This window comes from Bos grunniens, chromosome 12 (genome assembly GCF_055505025.1).
Source record: "Bos grunniens cultivar Pamir isolate PY7600 chromosome 12, Bosgru_T2T1.0, whole genome shotgun sequence".
In the NCBI taxonomy this organism is placed as follows: Eukaryota; Metazoa; Chordata; class Mammalia; order Artiodactyla; family Bovidae; genus Bos; species Bos grunniens.
This window is the reverse complement of record NC_141176.1, coordinates 42,724,510-42,742,138: the sequence shown is the minus strand read 5'-3', so window position 1 is coordinate 42,742,138 and position 17,629 is coordinate 42,724,510.

The following is a 17,629-nucleotide window of genomic DNA, read 5'->3' as shown; positions in this document are numbered from 1 at the left end:
TTTGTGCAAGGATATTGTTAGAGACCCTGAAGCCTTAGAACTAACTATGTGACTCAGCTTTCAGCTTTTCAACCTCCTTGTCAATTGAAGGCTTCACATGGTGGGTTTCTCTGCTTCAAGAAAAGGACTTTCATCTGCTCCGCGAATACCTTCACCAACAACAATTGTATGTGACGCCTCTTCTTGATCTGATGACATCTAACGATCCTAAGATGGACTGATGTAACTATGGACATAGTCTGGCTTTTAATTTTGATTATGTTTTAACTTGGTTGAATGACTATTTTGCCTTACATTTGTAACTGTATGATATGGTTTGTTTCTTACCATCTGAAAACTTTTAAGTTAGAAGTGGATGTTCAGGCTCCTACAAATGCCACAGCCTCCTCCAACTATTACTTGGGGACCCTGGATCAGAGACACTCAGTAAGAGAGTTAGGAGACTATGTTGCCTCAACAATTTAGGGATGACACCCCTCAACAGCAGGAAGTAGTTATGGAACAAAAACGATGCCCCTTTCCCTTGGCAACATAATTCTCCTAAAAGAAAAGGGAGGAATGAGAGAATCAGTTTCTAGGCAGGTTGATAAGAAGTCTTGGAGTCCCTAAGGAGAGAGGAGTCTGGGGTTCTGCAGGAGGAGGAAAGAACAAACGTCTTTTTTTTTTTTTCTCTCCCTCTACATTCCTAAGTCTTAGTCGCATAAAACATATTTTTTTAAAGACCAGAACTGATGATTACACAACAAACAACTCAGTTTAAACTCTGTACTAAGGATCATATAACAATAATGTATTCTGCTTGAGGACAGTTTCTCCTTCCTTAAAACATTCTGGCTAATCTTATTATCTTAAAATGTAAATTGTGGGAGTGGGTCTAGTAAGATCTTCACAAACTTGAGACATTCTTTTGATTTATTGTAATAACTAATTTTAAAAGTATATAACTCCTTTGTTAACACTATAGGGGGGCACTCTCTGCCCCCCTTCTGATGTCTATGTCAAAAGATTTCTCTGTGCCTTTTCTTACTTTAATAAAACTCTGCTACACAAAAGCTGTTGAGTGATCAAGCCCAGTCCCTGGTCCCAAAGCTAAATCTTCTTCAGAGATCACGAATCCAAGATTGTCCACATAAACTGTCAAGAAGAAGGTGTATTCTGCCTTTGGATGGAACATGCTGAAGATCTCAATGAGATCCATCTTGTCTAATGTATAATTTAAGTCTTGTGTTTCCTTGTTAATTTTCTGTTTTGATGATCTGTGAAATGGTGTGAGTGGGGTGTTAAAGTCTCCTACTATTATTGTGCTGCTGTCAATTTCTCCTTTATGTCTGCTAGTGTTTGCCTTATGTATTGAGTTGTTCCTATATTGGATGCATAGATATTTACAAGTGTAATGTCTTCCTCTTGGATTGATCCCTTGATCATTATGTATTATTCTTCTGTATCTCTTGTAATTTTCTTTATTTTAAGGTCCTTTGTCTGACATGAGGATTGCTACTCCAGCTTTCTTTTGCTTCCCATTTGCATGGGATATAGTTTTTCATCCTTTCACTTTCAGTTTATATGTGTCTTTAGGTCTGAAGTTGGTTTCTTGTAGGCAGCATATATACAGGTCTTGTTTTTGTATCCATTCATCCAGTCTGTGTCTTTTGGTTGGAGCATTTAATCCATTTACCTTTAAATTAATTATTGATATATATGTTCCTTTTGTCATTTTCTTAATTGTTTGGGGTTGATTTTGTAGATCTTTTTTTCTTCTTTTGTATTTCTTGACTATGTAAGTCTCTTTAACATTTGTTGTAAAACTGGTTTGGTGGTAGTGAATTCTTTTAACTTTTGCTTGTCTGAAAATCTTTTTATTTCTCCATCAATTTTGAATGAGATCCTTGTCGGGTACTGTAATCTTGGTTGTAAATGTTTCCCTATAAGTAGTTGAAATATATTCTGTCATTCCCTTCTGGCCTGCAGAGTTTCTGCTGAAAGATCAGCTGTTAAATGTATGGAGTTTCCCTTGTAAGTTACTTGTTGCTTTTCCTTGATGCTTTTAATCTCCTTTCTTTGTGTTTAGTCTTTATTAGTTTGATTAGTATCCGTCTTGGTGTATTTCTCCTTGGGTTTATTCTGTATGGGACTCTTTGAGCCTCTTGGACTTGATTGACTATTTTCTTTTCTCTCTTGGGGACATTTTCAACTATAATCTCTTTAAAATTTTTATCATACCCTTTATTTTTCTCTTCTTCTTCTGTGACCCCTATAATGTTGGTGTGTTTGATATTTTCCCACAGGTCTCTGAGACTATCCTCAGTTCTTTTCATTCTTTTTACTTTATTCTGTTCCTCAGAAGTTATTTCCACCATTTTATATTCCAGCTCACTGATTCGTTCTTCTGCTTCATATATTCTGCTATTGATTCCTTCCAGAGTATTTTTAATTTCAATAATTGTGTCGTTTGTCTCTTTATGTTTATTATTTAATTCTTCTAGGTGTTTGTTAGTTGATTCTTGAATCTTCTCTATATTGTTTTCAATGTTTTTGATCTTTACTATCATTATTCTGAATTCTTTTTTCAGATATGTTGCCTATTTCCTCTTCATTTATTTGGATTTCTGCGTTTGTAATTTGTTCCTTCATTTGTGTAGTATTTCTATGCCTTTTCATTACTTTTTTTTAAAATTTATTGTGTTTGAGGTCTCCTTTTCCCAGGCTTCAAGTTTGAATTCTTTCTCCCTCTTGCTTTCTGCACTCTCCAGTGGTTTGTGTAAGCTTTGTACACGGTGAGATTTGTACTGACTTTTTTATTTGTTTGTTTGTTTGTTTTTCTTCTGATGGACAAGGCTGAGTGAGGTGGTAATCCTGTCTGCTGATGATTAGGTTTGTATTTTTGTTTTGTTTGGTGTTTAGATGAGCATCCTGCACAGCATGCTACTGGTGGTTGCATGATGCCAGATCTAGTATTCAAGTGGTTTCCTTTGTGTAAGTTCTCACTATTTGATACTCCTTAGGGTTAGTTCTCTGGTAGTCTAGGGTCTAGGAGTCAGTGCTCCCACACCAAAGGCTCAGGGCATGATCTCTGGTCAGGAACAAATATCCCACAAGTGATTTGTTATGGCATCAACTGAGATTAAAAGAAATAGCCAAAAACAAGAAACCAAAGATGAACCACAGACAAACAGCAGTTACAAAATCAGGCAAATAGTAATTAAAATAATGGAATATACATCCATAAGCAAAGTCAAAACAGTCCAACTGAAATAAAGTACAACAGATTGACTCAGCAAATAAAGGAAATCAAAAATTATATTTACCAGTTAAGAACAAAACTAACTAAAGCACAAATTGGAAAACAAAACTAAAGCAAGGTGCCAAGTTGGGAATAAAACAATGAAAGCAAAACTAACAAATATGTTGAGAAGAAAGAAAATAAAGAAAAAAAGAAAGAATAGGTATGCAAAGTTAAATAGAAGTAGATGAAAAAGATTTATATACATTAAAAATTAACTGCAAAGTGAAAACAACAGAAGAAAAGGCAAACAAAGGAATAAATGTAGAAAAAATAAAGTAAGCTTAAAAAAATTTAAATTATAAAAAAGAGAAAAGAAAGAAAAAAGTGATAACTGCACAGAACTGCAAAAATCTGACATAGCAGCAGAGGTTTACAATAAAAATAAAGTTTGTGACTGAATATACACATATACACCCATAAGCAAAATCCAAACAGCCCAACAAAAAGAAAGTACAGAAGATTGACCTGGCGAACAATGGAAATCAAAAATTATATCTACCAGTTGAGAACAAAACTAACTAAAGCATAATCTGGAAAACAAAACTAAAGCAAGGTGCCAATTGGGAAATAAAGTAACAAAAATAAAGCTAGCAAATATACTGAGAGGAAAGGAAAGAAAGAAAAGAAAGAATAGATATGCAATGTTAAATAGATATAAAAAGAAGGTTTATATACATTAAAGATTAATTGCAAGGGGAAAAGAATTGTAGGAAAAGCAAACAAAGGAATAAATGTAGAAAAATAATAATAGGTTTAAAAAATTAAAACTTTAAAAAAAGAGAGAGAGAAAAAAAAAAAAAGGAAAACTCCCTAGAACTGCAAAAGTCCAACATAGAGGCAAAAGATTGTAACAATAAAAAGTGTGACTGAGGGAAAAAAAAAAAAAAAAAAAGCTCAGAAACTTAATTAGATTTCATAGTCCCAATAAAATCTACAACAGAGTGGGAAATAGAAAGAAAAAAAAAATCCAAAAGGATCTACAGAACAAGTCAAAACTTAAGAAAAATAAATGTTTTTCTTGAGTTACTGCCGTCAGAGTCCCTTCCCTCCCTGGGAGTCACAGTGCACCTTACCTCCCTAGGACGTCCTCCAACACTGTGGTGATTTCTGGACCTGTTGTGGGGGCAGCTCAGATTCTAATCTAGTCCTACTCCTGTGTGTTCTTGCCTCCAATGTCCACAGCTATCAGAACCAGTGCATTTTCTTTTGTGCGAGCTCTCAATGGCCTTTTATATATTCTATAGACAGAGTCTGGCTAGTTGATCATGTGAATTTACTATGCAGCTTGTAAAGCTGGTGGGAAGGTTTTATGTCTTATTTCTTAGCCACACTGCCCCTGCATTTCAATTTTGGTTTTATTTCCACCTCTGCCTGTGTGTCACCCCCTGGGGCTTCCTCTTGTGGCTGCACTGGAGGACTTGGGTTTGCCCCTGTCAGAGGGCCAGTTGTGGAGGTCATACAGCTGCTTGGGCTACAGAGGTTCTCGCAGCACCAGGTACTCATGGCAGTTGGTGGCTAGGGCAGCAGGAAATATAGTACTCTATATAACAGTAGCCAATAGGCTCCAGTATTCTTGCTTGCCAACCCCCCCGCCCCGAGAAGCTTGGGAGACCACAGTCTACAGGGTCACAAAAGTTGGATACTACTGAATTGACCCTGAGTGCATAGATGCAAGACGTTTTTTGCCTGTGGCAGCTCTTCCTCACTGAGAGTTGAGCATGAAGGTGGCACAACTGCCTGGCTTGCAGGGACCCTGGTGGCTCCAAGTGTGTAAGGACACAGACTGCCTCTGCTACAGGAGTTATGGTCCTATCAGAGAGTATTTTTTTTGAGCCTCTTGTAGCTGGTGATCAGAAGACCTCTTGGGTCAGTCTTTCTCTGTAGTTCTGCCCATTCAGGCATATAGAGGGGCCCCCTGGCTGGGGTCCTACCAAGTTTTGTGTGGTTCTATATTTTCTTTTCTGCTTGTCAGGTACTCCTGTCTGCTCTCAGCTGGTTTTCTGCATGCACTTTTGGGTCTGAAGGCATATCCCTGATGTACCCTTGGAAAGAGATGTATTCCATATCTATCTACTCCTCCACCATCTTGTTCTCTCTGATATATATATATTTTAATTTTATTTTATTTTTAAACTTTACATAATTGTATTAGTTTTGCCAAATATCAAAATGAATCTGCCACAGGTATATATACAACTTTTTATGTTATCCTCTGAACTTAGAAACCGAAATTATAATAAATAAATAACATAATATCAATTTTACTATCATGAAAATTTGTTCCAGAATGAAAAACATCAAACTTGTATTCCAACTCCTAAATTACTATTTGGGGACAGAACAAACTCCAAATAACAAAATGCTAATAATATAGAGAATATAAACCCAATATAAATGACTGCATTTACTATTTTAATTAAAAAAAACAAAGTTTATTACAAAAGATATATTCTGATTACTCAGGAAAAAAATCTCTCATGTCTAATAATTTTTTATTTACTTTATATCACTTGATATGTGTTCTCTTTTTTCCCACATCACTTTGTAGTAGAGATTCAGAATGTCAGTGAGAAATGTCTCATGCTACAAAAGATAACTAGTTATGCAAATTTATCTAGTTGTCAATACCAAAAGTCATATATTGCATTGCAGGGTGACTTTTTACCGGCTGAGCCACAGGGGAAACCCATATTATGAATTAGGATAGTTAATACGCTATTTTTAAAAATAAATAAACTAAAATGGAAATATCATACTGATAATTAAAATAATCTGATTTACTTTAAATTAACAATCCATAAAATTGCACATTTTTGAGATTTGCATTTACTGAAAATTTTATTTTCTAAGTTCATAATATTTGAAAATTTTATCCCATAAGAATCTACAGAAAATGTGAGGATTTTCAAAGAGAATGTATTCTAGGTGAAGAAATTAGTTAAATATTTAGATAATCAGCATATGGTTGTGTTCTGTCGCATTTCAATGCATGATTCTGTAATTTATTGGAAAACACAACCAAACATTTTTCAGTATTAAAAATAGACATTTTTCCTTAAAGTTTTATTTATTGTCATTTTTATGTTTATTTGTAAATTATTAACTTGGTATAAAAACCATGTATTTATCTTAAATAAAATATTACTTTCTATTAAAGGTGAATATAAAATTACTTTAATTAAAAATATAAGTATGAGGGACATGTCAAGTTGTCCAATGGTTGAGAAACTGCCTTCCAATGTAGGGAACAGAGGTTCCATCCTGATCAGGAAACTAAGATCTTACACACTGTGGAACAACTAAGACTGCACACCACAACTACTGAACCTGAATCCTCTAGAGCCCATGTTCCACAAGAGGACTACAATAAGAGACGTCCTTATACTAAAACTAGAGGAAAGCTGTGCACCACAATGAAGAGCCTGTGTGCTGCAATGAAGACCCAGTAAAGTCAGTCATGTCTGACTCTGATACGCCATAACTGCAGCACTCCATGCTTTCCTGTCTGTCACCATCTCGCAGAATTTGCTCAAACAAATGTTCATTGGATTGGTGATAACCATCTCAACATCTGTCATTCCATTCTTATCCTGCCTTTAATCTTTCTCAGCATCAGGGTCTTTTCTAATGAATCAGCTCCATATATTGAGGCATAATAATTTTCATAGCCTACCTCAGAAGCATGAATTTAAGAATAACAGAAAATGTATTTCTCTTACAAGAAACATAAGAGTTGTTCAAGGGAGCAAAAAAATAACAAAAATAAAAAACTTATATTTAGCTTAAAATGATGTTTTAACAAATATACAACTTAAAATGGATTCTTGAGCCCAATTATTTTACTCATTCACACTATAATTTATATATGAATTTATATTTCCCTGTTAAAATAAGTAACATGAAAAAGAACATTTTGCTGGGTATCAGAAAAGCAAGATTTTAAATCAATTTCTAATTTTAGGAGCTCTACAGAAATAACTTTAAGGTATCTGAGTATGCTTTCTTGACTTCATTTTTTGGGCTCCAAAATCACTGCATATGGTGACTGCATCCATGAAATTAAACGAGTCTTACTCCTTGGAAGGAAAGTTATGACCAACCTAGATAGACTATTGAAAAGCAGAGACATTAATTTGCTAACAAAGGTCCATCTACTCAAGCCATGGTTTTTCCAGTAGTCATCTATGGATGTGAGAGTTGGACTGTGAAGAAAGCTGAGCCCTGAAGAATTGATGCTTTTGAACTGTGTTGTTGGAGAAGACTCTTGAGAGTCCCTTGGACTACAAGGAGATCCAACCAGTCCATTCTAAAGGAGATCAGTCCTAAGTGTTCTTTGGAAGGAATGATGCTAAAGCTGAAATTCCAGTACTTTGGCCACCTCATGCGAAGAGTTGACTCGTTGGAAAAGATTCTGATGCTGTGAGGGATTGGGGGCAGGAGGAGAAGGGGACGACAGAGGATGAGATGGCTGGATGGCATCACTGACTCGATGGACGTGAGTCTCAGTGAACTCCTGGAGTTGGTGATGGACAGGGAGGCCTGGCGTGCTTCGATTCATGGGGTCGAAAAGAGTCGGACACGACTGAGCGACTGATCTGATCTGATCTGATCTGACTCCTTGGAAAGAAAGTCATGATCAACCTAGACAGCATATTCAAAAGCAGAGACATTACTTTGTCAACAAATGTCCATCTAGTCAAGGCTATGGTTTTTCCAGTAGTCATATATGGATATGAGAGTTGGACTATAAAGAAAGCTGAGCTCTGAAGAATTGCAGTTTTTGAACTGTGGTGTTGGAGAAGATTCTTGAGAGTCCCTTGGACTACAAGGAGATCCAATCAGTCCATCCTAAAGGAGATCTGTCCTGGGTGTTCATTAGGAAGACTGATGTTGAAGCTGAAACTCGAATACTTTGTCCACCTGATGCAAAGAGTTGACTCATTGGAAAAGACCCTGATGCTGGGAAAGATTGAGGGCTGGAGGAAAAGGGAACGACAGAGGTTGAGATGGTTTGATGGCATCACTGACTCAATGGACATGAGTCTGGGTAGGCTCTGGGAGTTTGTGATGAACAGGGAGGCCTGGCATGCTTCAGTTCATGGGTTTCAAAGAGTTGGACATGACTAAGTGACTGAACTGAAATGATGATGCTTTCTTATTTTAAGTATAATATAAGGAGAACACTTGCTTTAATAATTATTATAATGAGAGAATAAAAATGACATATTATGGTGAAACGAACATATATAAAAACTGAAAAATCATTGGAAAATTTACCTTTTGTTTGCATTTAAATTATATGCTTTGAAGAGCAGAAGTTTTTTAAAGTGGAACTTAATATTGTATTAAATCTTTATATTGCTTTCTTTATGGCATCACTTTAGTCACTCAGTTGTGTCTGACTCTTTGCAACCCCATGAATTGCAGCATGCCAGGCCTCCCTGTCCATCACCAACTCCTGGAGTTCACTCAAACTCACATCCCCCGAGTCGATGATGCCATCCAGCCATCTCATGCTCTGTCGTTCCCTTCTCCTCCTGCCCTCAATCCCTCCCAGCATCAGAGTCTTTTCCAATGAGTCAACTCTTCGCATCTGGTGGCCAAAGTATTGGAGTTTCAGCTTTAGCATCATTCTTTGCAGTGAATACCAAGGACTGATCTCCTTTAGAATGGACTGATTGGATTTCCTTACAGTCCAAGAGATGCTCAAGAGTTTTCTCCAACACCACAGTTCAAAAGCATCAATACTTTGGTTGCTCAGCTTTTTTCACAGTCCAATGCTCACATTCATACATGACCACTGGGAAACCATAGCCTTGACTAGAAGGACTTTTGTAGGCAAAGTAATGTCTCTGCCTTTGAATATGCTATCTAGTTTGGTCCTAACTTTCCTTCCAAGGAGTAAGCGTCTTTTAATTTCACAGCTACAATCACCATCTACAGTGATTTTGGGGACCAAAAAAATTAAGTCTGACACTGTTTCCACTGTTTGCTCATGTATTTGCCATGAAGTGATGGGACCAGATGCCATGATCTTCGTTTTCTGAATGTTGAGCTTTAAGCCAACTTTTTCACTCTCTTCTTTCACTTTCATCAAGAGGCTTTTTAGTTCCTCTTCACTTTCTGCCATAAGGGTGGTGTCATCTGCATATCTGAGGTTACTGATATTTCTCCCTGTAATCTTGACTCCAGCTTGTGCTTCTTCCAGTCCAGCATTTCTCATGATGTACTCTGCATATAAGTTCAATAAGCAGGGTGACAATATACAGCCTTGACATACTCTTTTTCCTATTTGGAACCAGTCTGTTGTTCCATGTCCAGTTCTAAATGTTGCTTCCTGACCTGCATACAGGTTTCTCAAGAGGCAGGTCAGGTGGTCTGGTATTCCCATCTCTTTCAGAATTTTCCAGTTTTTTGTAATCCACACAGTCAAAGGCTTTGGCATAGTTAATAAAGCAGACATAGACGTTTTTCTGAACCTCTCTTGCTTTTTTGATGATCCAGCAGATATTGGCAATTTTATCTCTGTTTTTCTGCCTTTTTTAAAACCATCTTGAATATCTGGAAGTTCACGGTTCACATATTGCTGAAGCCTGGCTTGGAGAATTTTGAGCATTACTTTACTAGTGTGTGAGATGAGTGCAATTGTGCTGTAATTTGAGCATTCCTTGGCTTTGCCTTTCTTTGGGGATTGGAATGAAAACTGACCTATTCCAGTCCTATGGCCACTGCTGAGTTTTCCAAATTTCCTGGCATATTGAGTGCAGCACTTTCACAGCATCATCTTTCAGAGTTTGAAATAGCTCAACAGGAATTCTATCACCTCCACTAGCTTTGTTCGTAGTGATGCTTTCTAAGGCCCACTTGACTTCACATTCCAGGATGTCTGGCCCTAGGTGAGTGATCACACCATCATGATTATATTGGTCGTGAAGATCTTTTTTGTACAGTTTTTCTGTGTATCCTTGCCACCTCTTAATATCTTCTGCTTCTGTTAGGTCCATACCATTTCTGTCTTTTATTGAGCCCATCTTTGTATGAAATGTTCCCTTGGCATCTCTAATTTTCTTGAAGAGATCTCTAGTCTTTACCTTTCTGTTGTTTTCCTCTATTTCTTTACATTGATCACTGAGGAAGGCTTTCTTATCTGTCCTTGCTATTCTTTGGAACTCTGCATTCACATGTTTATATCTTTCCTTTTCTCCTTTGCTTTTCACTTCTCTTATTTTCACAGCTATTTGTAAGGCATCCCTAGACAGCCATTTTGTTTTCTTGCATTTCTTTTCCATGGGGAAGGTCTTGATCCTTGTCTCCTGTACAATGTCATCAACCTCTGTTCATAGTTCATCAGGCACTCTGTCTATCAGATCTAGTCCCTTAAATCTATTTCTCACTTCCACTGTATACTCACAAGGGAGTTGATTTAGATCATACCTGAATGGTCTAGTGGTTTTCCCTACTTTTTTCAATTTAAGTCTGAATTTGCAAATAAGGAGTTCATGATCTGAGCCACAGTCAGCTCCCCATCTTGTTTTTGCTGACTGTATAGAGCTTCTCCATCTTTGGCTGCAAAGAATATCATCAGTCTGATTTCGTTGTTGACAATCTGGTGATGTTCGTGTGTAGAGTCTTCTCTTGTTTTGTTGGAAGTGGGTATTTGCTATGACCAGTGCATTCTCTTTGCAAAACTCTATTAGCCTTTGCCCTGCTTCATTCTGTATTCCAAAGCCAAATTTGCCTGTTACTCCAGGTGTTTCTTGACTTCCTACTTTTGCATTCCAGTCCCCTATAATGAAAAGGACATCTTTTTTGGGTGTTAGTTCTAAAAGGTCTTGTAGGTCTTCATAGAACTGTTCAACTTCAGCTTCTTCAGCGTTACTGTTTGGGGCATAGACTTGGATTACTGTGATATTGAATGGTTTGCCTTGGAAACGAACAGAGATTATTCTGTCGTTTATGAGATTGCATCCAAGTACTGCATTTTGGACTCTTTTGTTGATCATGATGGCTACTTCATTTCTTCTAAGGTATTCCTACCCAGAGTAGTAGATATAATGGTCATCTGAGTTACATTCACCCATTCCAGTCCATTTTAGTTCTATGATTCCTAGAATGTCCATGTTCACTCTTGCTGTCTCCTGTTTGACCACTTCCAATTTGCCTTGATTCATATACCTAACATTCCAGGTTCCTATGCAATATTGCTCTTTACAGCATCGGACCTTGCTTCTACCACCAGTCACATCCACAACTGAATATTGTTTTTGCTTTGGCTCCATGCCTTAATTTTTTTAGAGTTATTTCTCCACTGATCTCTAGTAGCATATTGGGCACCTACTGACCTGGGGAGTTTCTCTTTCAGTATCCTATCATTTTTCCTTTTCATACTGTTCATGGGGTTCTCAAGGCAAGAATACTGAAGAGGTTTGCCACTCCCTTCTCCAGTGGACCATATTCTGTCAGACCTCTCCACCATGACCCGCCCGTCTTGCCTGGCCCCACAAGGCATGGCTTAGTTTCATTGAGTTAGACAAGGCTGTGGTCTGTGTGATTAGATTGACTAGTTCTCTGTGATTATGGTTTCAGTGTGTCTGCCCTCTGATGCCCTTTCACAACACCTACCATCTTTCTTGGGTTTCTCTTACCTTGGATGTGGGGTATGTCTTTACAGCTGTTCCAGCAAAGTGCAGCCGCTGCTCCTTACCTTGGACAAGCGGTATCTCCTCACTGCCGCCCTTCCTGACCTTGAATATGGAGTAGCTCCTCTCGGCCATCCTTCTTTTTGCCATAGTATCTAAGAAATTTTTGTATAATACAAAGGCCCAATGACTTTTTCTTCAGTTTTATTCTACAAATTTGGCTTTAACTGATAGTACCATAGGATATTTTAACTAATCAATCAGCTCATCTGCTTAAGATGGATAGGAGAAAAAGTGGTCAATGTCATTCTGAATTTGCATATTGACAAGACTTTTAGTTATTGTTTCCCTATTTTAGTTATGAGAAAGGTAAGTTAAAAGAAAGTCTGGGAGAATGGAGGAGCCTAATTTTGTTAACTCCCTTCTTAGACTCAGTTTAGACAGAATGCATGCATCATCCTCCTTTCTTATTTCCACATCAAGCCAGTGCCCAGGACAAAGTCCATATTCTGTGAATAATTGTTAAATGAATGAAGGGGTTGGAAGAAACACTATAATTAATTAACGTAGTCACCAGAAGAAAGCTTAGGACAGGTTCTTGACTTTTCTCTGTGAGGGGAACTATAATAATACCACATTTTATTTCAAGTAATGCAACAGAAAATTTCTTAGTGTTGTATTTTGAAAGTGGACCCTTTAAATATTCTCCAACTTCCCTGCGTACACACCTTTACATGTATATATACATTCATAGCTTCTACTTCACCCAAGGATTCCGTTTCCTATCCCAAACAGTGCTATCCAGTCAATCTTAGGGTGATGCTGATTGATACATCCTTCCTAATATTTCTTTTAGAAATAAATCAGTTTTGGAAACATATCAAACTTCTTCCCTACTTCTCCCTGATTTTAAAACCACATTTTCAACGTTTAACCCATAAAATACCCTGGACATTCCATAGTATTTCTAAGGTAGATTTTACAAGTTAAAGCAGAAAAGTGACCCTGGATTCCACATATAAAGGATATACTTCACTGTAAGAATATAGCTCCTGGCTGGCAGAGAGTAAGTATACTGAACTTCAGTTAAAAGGTATCGCAAAGAACATCCTCCCTGTTAATTTGGGCAATCCAATAAACTGGCCTGTCTCCTGCAATGTGAAGGACGCCTTGGAAACTTTAATGAACATCTTTCTGAATAGCAGTTACAAGTTTAGCTGCTCACCATCAAAGACTGATTAAGTTAGGCAGGATATTACCTTTTTATCCAGTCTGTCCTGTCACTCACATACTTTGCCACTGAAATTGAACTAGCTACTGTCTGCAGTGCAAAGATAGTATTGCTCAAAGCATATGTGTCCTGTTAACCCACAGATAGAGTCACTTATCATAGAAGCTCTTTATCAAAGTTCTTGCCAATGATTATATAATTGTCCCATATAAACAAGTAAGTTTTATAATATATTAATTAAATGAGAAAGTTATGGAAATTGTTATTGGATAAAGATATTTCAAAAGAAAGAATTATTGTATTTCTATGCATTTCAGTGTGAATTATGTTTCTCATAAGATTAATCAAGATGACATGATATTTAGAAAGAGAAATCCTGTTGCCCCTACTAGCTTGTTTCATTTTTCAGAATTTAAATAATTAGTATCATTTGATATATACATTACTAAGCAATCTAAGTTGCCAAATAATCAGAAATTATGATAGAAATAATATTAATTAGTGTGTATGTCATATAAAAAATAATATAAATTTCAATGTCATCTCATATAATCTTATTTATGGGGTCCATTTATTATTATCAAATTTTAATAACCTATTTATATTTACCTCTTTGCTATACTTAAGTAGATCTGAACCTAGGTTGGCCTTTTTTGCAATTGTATAATCCCAAGATAATAATAAAATTAGTAAAAATTTTTTATAAACAAACTTCTGAAATAGTTCACATACTAGAACAATTGATACCCTTATATTTATCTTTTAAAAAGAAACGCCCATTCATATCAATGAAAACACTATCCAGCATCTCATGTCAAAAATTCTTATATTTCTATAGACTTCTTATATATGAAGTAAGTAAAAATGCATTATTTTCTAATTTTTCTGTGTTTCTTTTATTACTTATAATGGAAGTACACTGAATTGTATGGAATGAATGGAAGTACAGTGAAAAATATATTCAATGAATTTTGGGGTTACTTTCAGGTTTTAAACAATATTTACTCATATAAAAAATAAACATCAACCATATTTAGGCTCCATTCATGGCATATCATATCACATCAGATCAGATTAGTCGCTCAGTCGTGTCCATATAGAATATATCAATTTACAAAATAAAGAGAAATGCACATTCTTATAAGGCTAGCATTCTAATTGGGAATAGTGATGATTTACAAGATAAAATATACCTGTGGCAGATTCATTTTGATGTTTGGCAAAACTAATACAATTATGTAAAGTTTAAAAATAAAATAAAATTTAAAAAAAATAAAAAAAATAAAATAAAAAATAAAAGTGGGATGAATGGAAATAAGTACTAAAGAAAACAGAAAAAAATAATGATAGAGACTTGGAGTTTATTGCATTTGTGACTGAGTAAACAATGAAGAAGGAAATGGCAACCCACTCCAGTGTTCTTGCCTGGAGAATCCCAGGGACAGGGGAGCCTGGTAGGTTGCTGTCTATGTGGTCGCACAGAGTCTACGGGGTCACACAGAGTCGGACATGACTGAAGTGACTTAGCAGCAGCAGCAGCATGTATACAATACTTTGAGTCCCATTTTGCATATGATCATTCATTTTTGACTTATTATTGATGGAATAAAAGTATAATAGTACACATTCTTATTTTTAAAAAGTTCTTATTTTTAACTAATATGAGGAATAATTATTTTGATATTATATAGTTATACATTAACTATATAATAGCACTACTCTGGAATAAATGTAACAGATCTAGGAAATTTTTGATTAATAATATATTAAGAGGATCCTCTTACATTTGAGTCAGTTCTAATGAGGTGGATGAAACTGGAGCCTATTATATAGAGTGAAGTAAGCCAGAAGGAAAAACATCAATACAGTATACTAACGCACATATATGGAATTTAGAAAGATGGTAACAATAACTCGGTGTACGAGACAGCAAAAGAGACACTGATGTATAGAACAGTCTTATGGACTCTGTGGGAAAGGGAGAGGGTGGGAAGGTTTGGGAGAATGACATTGAAACACATAAAATATCATGTAAGAAATGAGATGCCAGTCCAGGTTCGATGCATGATACTGGATGCTTGGGGCTAGTGCACTGGGACGACCCAGAGGGATGGCATGGGGATGGAGGAAGGAGGAGGGTCCAGGATGGGGAACACATGTATACCTGTGGCGGGAAAATTTATTAAATTTATTATAAAAAAATTAATATATTAAGAGGATCCTCAACACTGGGGGGAAATTGGGAGAATACATAGACGTTGTATGTGTGTTTTCTCAGTTGTGTCCAACTCTTTGCAACCTCAGCAACAAAATTCTCTGTCCATGGAATTTTCCAGGCAGGAATAATGGAGTGGACTGCCATGAATTGCCAAATTTCCCCCATCTTTTCCCAAAACTTTCTCAAAATCAGATTAAAGCGAGACAAATATATCATGTTCTATCTTCAGTGATAACAGAAGCTAGACTAGATGAGTAAATACGGGACCATATTTACCTTCGATGCTATTGACATTAAAATACCAATCTTTTTTTGTTGTTGAAAAATTTCAAGATTTTTGTTATTATCACATCTGATTGAAAACATCATGTTCATCATGTTACTTACAAAATTTTCTGATCAGTTAGTTCAGTTCAGTCACTCAGTCGTGTCCGACTCTTTGCGACCCCATGAATTGCAGCACGCCAGGACTCCCTGTCCATCACCAACTCCCAGAGTTCGCCCAAACCCATGTCCATCGAGTCGGTGATGCCATCCAACCATCTCATCCTCTGTCGTTCCCTTCTCCTCCTGCCCCTAATCACCCCCAGCATCAGAGTCTTTTCCAATGAGTCAACTCTTTGCATGAGGTGGCCAAAGTACTGGAGTTTCAGCTTTAGCATCATTCCTTCCAAAGAAATCCCAGGGTTGATCTCCTTCACAATGGACTGGCTGGATCTCCTTGCAGTCCAAGGGACTCTCAAGAGTCTTCTCCAACACCACAGTTCAACAGCATCAATTCTTTGGTGCTCAGCTTTCTTCACAGTCCAACTCTCACATCATACATGACCACTGCAAAAACCATAGCCTTGACTTGACGGACCTTTGTTGGCAAAGTAGTGTCTCTGCTTTTCAATATGCTATCTAGGTTGGTCATAACTTTCCTTCCAAGGAGTAAGCGTCTTTTAATTTCATGGCTGCAGTCACCATCTGCAGTGATTTTGGAGCCCAAAAAATTAAGTCTGACACTGATTCGACTGTTTCCCCATCTATTTCCCATGAAGTGATGGGACTGGATGCCAGGATCTTCCTTTTCTGAATGTTGAGCTTTAAGCCAAATTGTTCACTCTCCTCTTTCACTTTCATCAAGAGTCTTTTGAGTTCCTCTTCACTTTCTGCCATAAGTGTGATGTCATCTGCATATCTGAGGTTATTGATCTTTCTCCCTGCAATCTTGATTCCAGCTTCTGCTTCTTTCTGTCCAGTGTTTCTCATGATCTACTCTGCATATAAGTTAAATAAGCAGGGTGACAATACACAGCCTTGACGAACTCCTTTTCCTATTTGGAACCAGTCTGTTGTTCCATGTCCAGTTCTAACTGTTGCTTCCTCCCTGCATATAGGTTTCTCAGGAAGCAGCTCAGGTGGTCTGGTATTCCCATCTCTTTCAGAATTTTCCACAGTTTATTGTGATCCACACAGTCAAAGACTTTGGCATAGTGACTAAAGAAGAAATAGATGTTTTTCTGGAACTCTCTTGCTTTTTTGATGATCCAACAGATGTTGGCAATTTGGTCTCTGGTTCCTCTGCCTTTTCTAAAACCAGGATGAACATTTGGAAATTCATGGAGCAGTCATGAAGAGATACCCCATGTCCAAGGTAAGAGAAACTCAAGTTAGACAGTAGGTGTTGTGAGAGACATCAGAGGGCAGACACACAAACCATAATCACAGAAAACTAGTGAATCTAATCACACAGACCACAGCCTTGTCTAACTCAATGAAACTAAGGCATGTGGTGTGGGGCCACCCACAATGGGTAGGTAGGTCAAGGTGGAAAGGTCTGACAGAATGTGGTCCACTGGAGAAGGGAATGGCAAACCACTTCAGTATTTTTTGCCTTGAGAACCCCATAAACAATATGAAAATTTTCTGATATATCTGCTCAATCTGCATTAGTACTTCTTAACTGGGTTAACATTATTATCATCTATTTAATCAGTATGAAAATGTGCTTACTCAATTCTATATAGTCTATATACAATGACATGTATACTGAGAAAGCTTTCAATTGTTTTCATAACAGGGCATTGCATTTACAGTTTCTGCTTCTCAAACTATTGATATTTTCCTTCAGACAGCCCTTCCTAATAGTTTTGGTGGGGGAAATTTTACTCATCCATACAAATTCAACATTCATATTTACAACAATAGCTTTATTCTCTGTTGTATTTCCTGTGTTATAAATGTTGCCGCTGCTGCTGCTAAGCCTCTTCAGT